Consider the following 10,838-nt stretch of genomic DNA (forward strand, 5'->3'; position numbering starts at 1 on the left):
GACTCTCTCAACAGTAAAAAATCTGCTCCTATTGACTAACTGTAATCAGCGTTCAGAAAAAAAAATCTCATTTTCTTTTTAAATTTCTATGTCTAATTAACAATTAAAGTGAGTACAATTAGCTTATTTCTGCTTCCTATAAGGCAGTCATCACCACAATTGAAACACACTTTCAAGTCTTTAGGACATTCAATGAATGCTTCACAGTGAACTCTGCTCTCTGTGTGTCCCTGGTGGACATTTAAGCCAAGTATGTCCAAATTCTCATTTGCTTGCTGATTTCTTTCATTCCCGACCTTTCTATTAACATAATTCTGTCTGCAGTAACACAGAAAAGATTTTCGTAAAAGGTAAGCATTGCAATTTGCAGTTTAAATTCATTTTTATTTCATCCATTAGCTCCCTCCACAGTCCGGTGACCTCCTCCGAGAACCTTCCTCATTTGTCCAGAATTTTCAAACTGCATGGTTTCTGAGGGCATGGGTTTTGCATCAAGCTGCAAATGAAGTAAAATAGATTAAGGGCTCTTGCATGGATACTAGATAAGAGACTGTGGAGGATCCTAGGACATGGATGAGGGGATTGAGTGCACCCTCAGCAAGTTTGCTGACGACACCAAGCTGCATGGTGCGGTGACACACTGGAGGGAAAGGATGCCATCCAGAGGGACCTTGACAGGCTGGAGAGGTGGGCCTGTGCAAATCTCATGAAGTCCAACAAGGCCAAGTGCAAGGTCCTGCACGTGGGTCAGGGCAATCTCAAGCACAAGTACAGGCTGGGCGGAGAATGGATTGAGAGCAGCCCTGAGGAAAAGGACTTGGGAGTGCTGGTGGATGAGAAGCTCAACATGAGCTGGCAATGTGCACTGGCAGCCCAGAAAGCCAACCGTATCCTGGGCTGTATCAAAAGAAGCGTGGCCAGCAGGTCGAGGGAAGTGATTCTGTCCCTCTACTCTCTGCTCTTGTGAGACCCCACCTGGAATACTGCGTTCAGCTCTGGAGTCCTCAACATAAGAAGGACATGGAGCTGTTGAAGCAGGTCCAGAGGAGGGCCACAAAGATGATCCGAGGGCTGGAGCACCTCTCTTATGAAGACAGGCTGAGAGAATTGGGGCTGTTCAGCCTGGAGAAGGCTCTGGGAAGACCTTCTAGCAGTCTTCCAGTACCTAAAGAGGGCCTACAAGAAAGCTGGAGTGGGACTTTTTACAAGAGCGTAAAGGGGCAATGGATTTAAACTGAAGGAGGGGAGATTTAGATTAGATATAAGGAAGAAATTTTTCACTCAGAGGGTGGTAAATCACTGGCCCAGTGAAATTGGGGATGCCTAGAGAAGTTGTGGATGCCCCATGCCTGGAGGTGTTCAAGGTCAAGCTGGATGAGGTTTTGAGCCACCTGATCTAGTGGAAGGTGTCCCTGCCCATGGCAGGGGGGTTGGAACTAGGTGATTTTTAAGGTCCCTTCCAACCTAAACCATTCTATGATTCGATGATATAAATCATTACAGCAGTCTTTGCTGAGCTGATGATCACAGGGATGGATTGTTGTCAGTAGTTTCTTCTGATAAAGAACAGCAATTTTTTGCCTAGCAAGCTAAACATGAAAGAAAGCATCTCCTCAGTCTTCATACTAACTCAGAGCTTTGCAAGACTCATCTTTGGCAACAGAAGGCATTCACCTTCAAAGAAAGTCAGTGTTGTGACAAATCATTAATGAATTTAATCCCTGAAATAGCCTCACTTTCAATTCCATTTGCTTTAATTTTTGCTCCTCTGTTTTCAACTGTTATGTCCAGTGGACACTGTGACATCCTTGAGGAGGAGTCATTTTCAAAAGGGACTTTGCTACTAGCAAACAAGATGTGCAATTGATTTCTCTTTCAGTTTTAATTATTTCGTAGATATCAAGTAACACACAACCACAGGACAACCAAATGAAAAGGCAGCAAAACAAAGTTTGCTATTTAAGTAGATCCTAAATAACTGCTAGATCCTGAACTAACTTGGGATGTTTTGGGAGCCCACTCAGTAAGTTTGTGTTGCAGGGGCACAGCAGGCTATGCCAAGAGGCTGCGCTCACCTGTAATTGGGCACAAACATCAGGTGTTCTGTAGCCAGGGGCTGCAAGGGTGGCCTACAGGGAGGAACCCATGAGCTGTCCTGTGCAGTCACAGCTGCTCCAGCTGGCTCTACACCAGAGTGCGCTCCATATCACACACCAAAACTTCAACCAGCCACGTGGTGCCTTTGCCCAGATGTGTTTAAGAAAGAGTGGCAGCTGTTGGGAGAGGAGAAAGAGAGGATACGCATGGACAGAGACACCGCTGACTGTACAGATGGAGATGTGCTCTTCAGAGATGCTCCATGTCAGAGGAGGTGCACCTCTGAAGGGACTGCAGCCCACAGTGGGGTTGCCTTCAAGGGACTGTGGCCTCTGAGGGACCTGCACTCAGGTAGGAACACCCATGAGGTCCTACAGCCCACGGATGATCTCCACCGGGACAGGGACATTCTTGAAGGTACTATGGCTCATGGAGAATATATGCCAGGGCAGGAACTCCTGCAAAGGTACTGTGATCCATGCATAAGCCACACTGGAGCAGAGGAAAACAGTAAGAAAGGACTGGCAGAAAGAAAACCTTATGTGTACAACCCCAAACCCAGCTCCCCAGATCATGACCGTTTTTCTTGTGACACCACCCCAGCTGATCCTCAGTGGAATCCCACCAGCTCAGGATGCTGTTAGAAGGTTCAGTGAAGGATGAGGCTCATGGACTCTGCAATGGAGACACATTCATGTGAAGGATGCACAAGGGGTAGGTCCCCCATCGGCTCTTCCCACGTACCCAGAGATAACACATTTGTCTCAGTCCTGGCATTAGAGTTCTGCAAATTCTGGTTTCCTCTAAGTGCTGCTGTATAATCTAATCTTTTGAAAGACTATTAAATCTGAAAGATTGTTCTAAGGTAACAAATAACTGACAAATAGCACCTATTTCTAGGTAGATAGCAGGCATTAACACTAGTGACTGCATAGGTAGCATCTTTACCCCTGAGGTGGTATTAAATAATATGCCAGCATGGTGTCAGGCTGAATTGTTGGAAGCACTGTCTTTAAGATGCAGTATTAAACCTATATCTGAACTATTTACAGTCCTCAGAGATCTCCACTGCACTGTGAACAAGGTTATCCCTGGAGTTCTGACTAAATCACATTTTTGCAATTGCATTCTGTCAACTTAAATTTCCACTGCATTTTTGTTCAGATACGGTATACTCCTTTGGCTCTTGTCTTAACTGTTGTGCAGTATTTGTGCATACTTTTAGAAGCCCACATGTCGATAAATGCCTGGGGAGGGAAACACAAGGTCATGCCACAGCTTCAATGTGAAAAGTGCTTTTATTTCACTCAGACTTGAGAAGAGTGGTACAACTACATTCTCCCCTTCAAGTACAGGCCATGAGCTGAAGAGAGACAGGCTAAACATTGCAGCATTTACAGAAGGCATTAGAAAGAAGTGGCCAGTGACAACTTCAATATTGCCAGCTTCAAATAAAGGTAGCTCTTGACCGAGAATCTTTTCAAGGTTGGCACATTTGGGGATCTTTTTAAGCTTAATTTGAATTTTTAGGTATATGAGTACTATTTTCAAGCTTCTGAAGTTCCAAAAGAAGAGCTTGTGATTTCAGGTCATTCATTTCATTTATTTCAGGTCACTTGTCATTCAAACAGCCAGCAGGACTGTCAAATAGACAGTCAGAAGTCTCAGTAACAGAGACTTCAGCATTCATGACATATTACTTTCCGACTCCCTACATCTCTTAAAAGGCTTTCACTGCAAGTTCTAGTATATCCTACAGAAATGTAGGACCAAGTTTTGTGGCACACTACACTTAGAAGCAAACCACTGTCTAGATCCCATTAATACCTCAACCACACACAAAAGGAGACAGTGCACCCAGGGAAATTTTTACACTCGCAACAGACAGCTTTTCCCTTTTACATAGGAAAACTCCTTCCAAGGGCCTAACTCTTTTAAGAACCTGAAGGAGGTATGACCTCTTTTTTAGGATTTGTGTCGAAAACTGCAGACAGACAGTTATCACACTTTTTGTAGAAAGACCTGTCAATCCATCATTCAGCACAGCAAGCCAGCTGTTGACTCCCTGTTCTTCATGCTTTTTTTCTGGAACTGGAACCCAGTAAACAACTTACTGTAGAAGATTACCATCAATTTTCTTCAAAGAAAGCAGCCCTCTTAGTTAAATTTCAAATTAAATAAAAACTTTCTTATCTAAGTGACATCTGAGATAACAACAAAGAGACTTCGGAAATTTTTATCACCTGAAATTCCCATAGAAAGCTAAAATAGTACCACACTGAAATACTTCTCACAGCTTGTCCACAATATGAGGCACAGGTATTCTGAACAGCTTTGTGTTTGTACATGATTTTCCTGCAGAACTATCCCTTATTCTGATTTAGTCTTATTATTTGAAAGTTATTTCAGACAACCGGTGTTCAAATGAACACATCCACAAGTGGAGTTACTCAGCAACAGCTACAGAAATTAAATTTACACCTACTTTAATCAGAATTAACTTTCAAGTGTGAACAAGCTCCTTACATTGTTGGAAACACAGGCTGAATTACAATGATGTAGCTAGAATATAGCTGCACAGATATACAAGGAAAAATAATTAAAAGTATGATTGCTTGAAGTATCTTATTAAAGCTTTTATTCAAAAGTCACTGTCATAAGGACCCAGAGGCACACGCCACAGAGGAAACAGCCCAAAGTAGCTACACACACACCCTGCCCATGTGACAAATGTATTATGGAGAAAAAGAATAATTACACATGCATCTCCCAACTGGACCGGACTTCCTGAAGAAGGTATTTTTAAAGTAGGATAAATATGCCCACAGACTAAGCCAGTCAAAAGCCATCTTATAAATACATACATACATACATAATCCCTGCTTAGACTCATCTGCCTTAGCTATTAGCAGCCTACTAAGCAGTTGGAGGGAAGTAGGATGGGATCCATAAAGATCACTCAATCAATTCTGATTCATTTCCTTCCGTCTTAGAGACTTTCCAATTAAGAGAACCAACAGTGCTTATAACCGCTCAGAAAGGGACACACAGATTAGATTAGCAAGAAGTGACTCCTGCTGGCACGGCAATTCCAGACACTGATCCCACTTGGCCTTCAGTCAGATTTCTTCACTCTTCTGGTATTTTCAAACAACTATTGCTTCTTTAAAGAATTTCCCTTTGTAGAATTAATGGTGGTAGCAGCAGCATCAAAATGAATATGTTTTACAGCTCAACTGTTATGATACCTAGTTGATTTATTTGTATGATCAAATCAATATTGAAGCCACTGAAGTTCTATGTCAGGACCTCAGAAACTATAGCAGGGCCACAACTTGAATGTTAAAGCAACTAATGAGAATTTTTAAACAGCAGCTGTTGATGGCTCCTTCTGGAAAGAGCAGGAGGGAGCAAGTCAACTCAGTCTGAAAAAATAATCTGATCCATGTACCATGCAGAAATGGCAGAAGCTGCTTTTAACAAATTGTTGATGCATGAAAATCAGCATCAAGGAAACTAAGTTAAAATCGCTGCAAACATTTTTATAGAAGACCAATGAGGAAAATGAAAAAAAAAAAAAAAATCAAATAGTTTTGAGGAGAATGTAATCAGCCATTTTTCATTCCTCTACCATTCTTTTCTTTTTTAATTTTTTTTTTTTGTGTCTATTTTATTTTTCAGCTCTTATGTGTGAAATCTTTGGTTGCAGACAGAAGAATATTGCACACGCTAACTTATAACATGAAAGATGATGATGTAATGCAACAATAGTACATAAATTGGAACAAATTTAAATGACCTTTCACCAATCTGCAAAGAAAGATAACACTTTTTTTACATTTACAGAGACTTCATTTAGAGAAGTTGTATTTTAGCTGATATGTTAATACATTTTTGCTTATGGTTGTCTGTAACTAAAGTGTATTCAACGTATTTGTATTCCCCCCTTTTATTCCGTTCTTCACTTTTACTGCTAGCTTTGTGCATAAACAAATGACTGCATTAGAAATGTATGTATAAAGAGAATTGAAAATAGCAATTGAAAAACAAGGAAAGAATAAATAGCGCCATTAAGAAATAAAAATATTCTGAAGCAGATTGACATCTTTGTTGAAGCAAATAACATAATTACAACGCAAACAGCAGGAAGAAAAACAGCTTTCTTGTTTAAACACTGGGAGATACAGCAGGGGCCAGATTCCTGAGCCTTAAGCAAGGATCAGCTCTCGGAGCACCAGTGCAGGATTCACGCCGACATCCACACAAACTCCAAACCCAAAAGGCTTTCAGGGCTGGGGCCTCCACATCAGCTCTGGCACAAATTTTCCTGGCTGTGGTGGAAGTTTTCCTTGTTAACAAACCAAACACATTATTTCCACTGGAGAGGATTTTAAAGGCCCTCCTAGGACAGTCAGCTGGAAAGCTGTGATCTCCAAAGTTCCTTACAGAGGATTCACATGACGGCCATTACACACCTTGCCTTTGGACTCCTTTTTCTTATTTAAATAATTTCTTCAGGAAGGCCTTACTAAATGAAAACTGTGGCTTACTTCACCTGAGTTTGGTACATACATCATCTCAGTCAGACACACAATAATAAGAGATAGTTAGGCAACACATTTTAACCATTTTGAGAGGGAGGAGGGTAGACACAGACCATAGATTTGTAGTCTGCAGGATACGAGCAGTCAGTCAAGCTAAAGTGCTCGCAAAAAAAATCAAATCTATCTCTGTATGAGAATTGGCCTGGGTTCCTAATTAATCCCTCTAGCAAAGAGGCTCAAGAGATACATCTGATGTTAAAGTGATGCTACTCTTAATTATATACCAGGAAATAAATGAGACCTGTTTCAAGCGTGTGCTAAAATTAGCTCAAGTTATTAGCCTCCAGCAAATATATTATACCATCCACCAGCCTCAAGAAGGGAATTCCTAACTGCAGCTAATTGTCAACGTTGCCACATGTAAAGAGCCATTTGAACTGAATTCACTGCTAAGTACACACCCAGGTCTCTATGAACACAGAAAATGGAAATAGCAGCTGGGAACTACAACCTTCTTTGTATGCTTTTTCTGCATAGGCAAAAACCAGCAGAATATTGGGGGGGGCGGTGGTGGTGGTGTTTTAGATCATTCTGCTGGAAGTAAAGAAAGTATCTAAAGTATCTAAAGCTTTCAATAAAGTTTTTGTTTACCTTGTAAGATACCAGCGCAAGAGTCTTAAATAAAAAGGCTCAATTTGGCATGAATACTCCATGAGATCACCTCACTTTTCTTCACATTCTTCATCTCTTAATCCTCTCATCTGGTTTACACTACAATTTATACACCAAAGATAATTAGCTTACTCTCTGAGAGCCTTATTGCTAACAAGATACAAGACAAGTCTGTTTGGCCAGTTTATTTGCTTTTTGACTGTGTCTCATCTATTGCAGTAGTGATTTCTTCAGGTGAAAGACTCACTTCCTCTTAGTTCTTTAAAAAAAGATTCAAACCAGTGGCACTTAGAGCAACTAAACAGCGTCTTCATGTGTAATTTTCTATACTTGATATATAGATGGTCATCTCTGTTTTTCATTTGCAGCACACAGAGTCAGGAGCTGCAAAGCAGAAATAGATCAAACACAGACAGCTCTTACCAAATGCATTAAAGGCTCTCTTTATGCCTTGAGGCTCTATCAGCCTAAGTGTGGGCATTTCACTTAATATTGTTACATTTTGCTGTGTAGTAAAGTTTGTAGTTACTGTTCTGTCTGTAGGGTTTGTATTACAAAACTAAGTATGACAAACGTAACAGGAGAAAATTTTTCTCTATATATGTCTGTATGATCACTTACCTGTTAAGAGCATATTTTTAGCTGTTTACATTATTTGTGTTGTGAAACAAGTTAATCAGTATGCCAGACATACTGACACTGCAACCAGACTTACAAAGCCCTTGGTCTCATAAATAATCTTGAATAACTTTTAAAAGGAATGAAAAATCAAAGTGCAAAACTTACGCAAGTTTTGAAACTATAATATATCCTCCCTCAGAAAAAAAATATAGAAAGTAAAACTGAACAGAACCCACATCATGAGATAGAGAGCACACACATCAGGTAAAAAAAATGGAGCATTTGCAACACAACTTTCAAGGCTGCAAATTATTTCCCTTGCTGATGAGAAGAATCAGTCCCATGACCCTATGTCAAAAAGTCTAGTGTACCCCCAGTATATCATGACACTAAGGGAACAACAAAAGGCAGCCAAAAAGCCTCTTACCTACAGGACAGTACACATTTTCCTGCTTTTTAATTACAACAGTTTAAAAACAACTCATTCTTAACTTAGCACTTAGCATGATGTTTTTACTCTGGAATTGTAAACACTAATTTATTTTTGCTGATAAGAAATAACCATGTTATCTCTAGCTAAATAATACTTAGATAAACAAGAATAACAAATATACTTGTGTTAAATGAACAATACACTTTGCAGTAAATCGATAATAATGTGTTGTTTTACAAATAAACACCTCAAGCTCTAGACAGTGTTTATGCTATTGATATAGGCCACACCTCTCTTGCCAGATACTTTGTTCAGCTGTTGTTAATAAAAGAATTCAGGTTGCATAACTACAGCTGGTATTTTGTTTCACTAGTCAATACTGAACAAATAAATTATTCCACATCTGTGTGTAATTATTTTTCTTCCTCTTGAAATGGTAGGAATCTGAGTTTCCTAAGCACAGCACAAAGTAACCCAAGCCTTGGTTAATTAAATACTAGCTAAGTCTCTCTTTACAACTGTAAATTGCACTGCAGTGTAGAAAGTGACTTGCACCTTGACTGTTACATCGTGATTAATAATGCCAATGTACTAACTGATTCACCTTAAGACACTGAAAAAGACATCGTTGATTACTATGTTTTTTAAGTTATCAACATTTCTATATTGAAGAGCTATAAAGAAAAAAGGAAAAGGGAAAGAAGGGTAAGTCTCCCTAATCACAGCTCACATGGAAGAATTACATGGTTTTAGTCACTGCACTCTTAGACAGTATTCTCTGGAATATCAACAGATTTGGAGTCTTTCTTGCCATCTAAGTCAGTGAAACTTACATCTGTGTTTTTGTTAAGCATACATAAATGAGACGTTTTAAGCTTCAGCTTTCAAAAGTGACTGCTGATTTTGAGTGTCTCCTCTTTCAGAGGCCACGTCAGTGTTCAACTGCCTTTGCCTCTGTTCCTTCTCTGTAAAACTGGGGGTGACAGCAATTCGTAGTTGTATTCTAGTAACACTTAAGAATCTCCATCAAAAACTAGAACCACACTGTTGGAGGGGCTTTAGAGGATGCTTTGGTGAATATCCTCAGAATAAAGTTGCTATTCCTCAATTGTATACTGCTGAAACCAGGTGTTAAGGATAGGCTTCTTCAGCTTGTTTAAGGAGGCCTGTCGTGGTTTTTGGACTGAGGGTCGAGACAAGAACCGAGAGGGAGCACCCACCAACCATAGTCCCGGGCAAAACACCCCCCCACACATCAAACTATCACAAGGCCAAACAGCAAAAAAGAGAGAGCTCTGCAGGCAGTCTGGATTGGCTTAGTAGGAATGTTTACCAGCTCTCCCAGACAGGCTGGGCTCTGCAGAGACTTCCTTACAAACCAAGTGAGAATGAGCTCTCCAGGCTGGAGGCACAAGGCCAGCTATGCGCAGACTGAGCCAGGGCAGAGCCCGTTGATGTTGTGACACCACCCTGCCCAACTCCTTCCATCAGCAGGCTCACCCTGTCTGTGGTCCCACTCAGAGGCTGTGGAAGCAGATCCCTCGCAGTGGTACAACCACCTTTTCCGCAGGTTCTGACTTCCAACTGCGACAGCAAGGGCCCTGGTCCAAGCGGTACTGACGGCCAGGTGCTGAGCCGTGCCCCTGCGCCCTGCCCAACGCTACCCTGAGGTTTTACTGCAGTCGTTAACACAGCAAGGCTGTGCCCAGCCTGCCCGCTTCAGCCTCGAGACAAAAGACAAAGGATGTCAATTGCAGTGGGCTCTCCCTGCTTTGCTGTGTCCTGCGGCAGCCAAGGTATGCGGGCCATTCCCATCGATACCGCCGAGGGTCCGCAGAGCTCTGCTGCACAGCCCACCTCTGGTTCATGGGCTGCTAGTTGAAGAAATCTGTCTGAAAACACAATATATGAGTAACTGTCAAGTGAACAAAGAAACGTGATGACAACGACAACGGGGAATTAGTACTGCCCAAATTCTTACCTGGCAGAACACAAGTTTCACAGTTTTCAGAAATTCTTTACGGGTTTGAGCTCATTGCCTTTTAAATCAAAGTCACTGTGAGGGCATACTGGACTGCGAGATAAGTCCCTGAAGCACACAGCCATAGACAAATACATAAGAAGTACTTTGCTAACATTCAAACACTGATTCGCTAGCTCAGCAAAGTATTATTATTATGATCACAGTTAACCTGGCAAAGCCAGAAGCTGGATCCATATAATGAAATAAGCTTTCACTGCCGAAAAAACAGGGCTATACTAGCAGATGGATAGTTTCACCTGTGCGTACGCGCTGGAAATTTGTGAAGAGCTACCAGCCAGGATCACTTTTCCTCATGTTGTTATTCATAACGCAGAGCCGCCTTGTCTTTGCTGTCAACATGGCATAAAGCACCTTACGTCCTCTAAAGGTCTTTGTGGCAAGAGTTTTATAACAGAGCTGGGGGATACCCCAACTGGAGGGCCAACTG

Source organism: Tauraco erythrolophus, chromosome Z (assembly GCF_009769465.1).
Source record: "Tauraco erythrolophus isolate bTauEry1 chromosome Z, bTauEry1.pri, whole genome shotgun sequence".
NCBI lineage: Eukaryota > Metazoa > Chordata > Aves > Musophagiformes > Musophagidae > Tauraco > Tauraco erythrolophus.